Below are 806 nucleotides of genomic sequence, written 5' to 3' on the forward strand. Positions count from 1 at the left end.
CCCCACCCCTCGGTCTCACACACACTTCACTACATGCATGTGTAGCTATATAGACACACGTGTACATGTCGTATGTATCATGTGTCTCAGCCTGTCTCTGTTCTCCACCTACTCATCTACACACATTGACTCTCAGTGTTTGACATATTTATGGGTATCTCTGTCCCTCAGACCCCTAACTGGGGCCTGTTTTATGAAAAAACCCAAAATTTTACAACAAAACAATAACAGAATAATGATAATTAGTAAATACATTATCCAATGTTCACAGTATGAAGCAAAACGATTCTCACTATGCTATGGTGAACATTAGTTCCCACTGAGCATTCCTGGCAAAGGGAAGTAAGAAAGGTTGGGGACCCAGGAAGACACACCTGTCATCATTTGGGGCTCCAATCAGTCTTACCCTCTCTGGATTTGTGTCTTTTTTCTGTTTGTTTGCTTACTCCAAGCAATTGGGTTCATTCTCTCCCCAAGTACTTCTGGATAGTTTTCCCTGTTTGATTTTTAAAAATTGTTTTTAGGTGCCAGGGAGATGGCTCAGTAGAATAAGGGTTTGCCTGTCAAGCCAAAGAGCTGGAGTTCAATCCCTGGTTCATAAAAAAAAAAAAAAAAAAAGCCAACAACACCACACTGTTCCCTGCTAGAATTTTCAGTTCCTTTGCTCTTAAGGCTTAGTATAAACACAGCTCTCTCCGCAAGCCTCCAAAGTCCTGGTGGAGCCGAGGACAACCTGGAGAGGGTACAATCTTTCCCACCAGGGAGCTCAAGGGCCTAGGGGCCAGCACCATCCTTGATCAGACAGG

This window comes from Octodon degus, unplaced genomic scaffold (genome assembly GCF_000260255.1).
Source record: "Octodon degus isolate 3935 unplaced genomic scaffold, OctDeg1.0 scaffold00004, whole genome shotgun sequence".
Classification (NCBI taxonomy): domain Eukaryota; kingdom Metazoa; phylum Chordata; class Mammalia; order Rodentia; family Octodontidae; genus Octodon; species Octodon degus.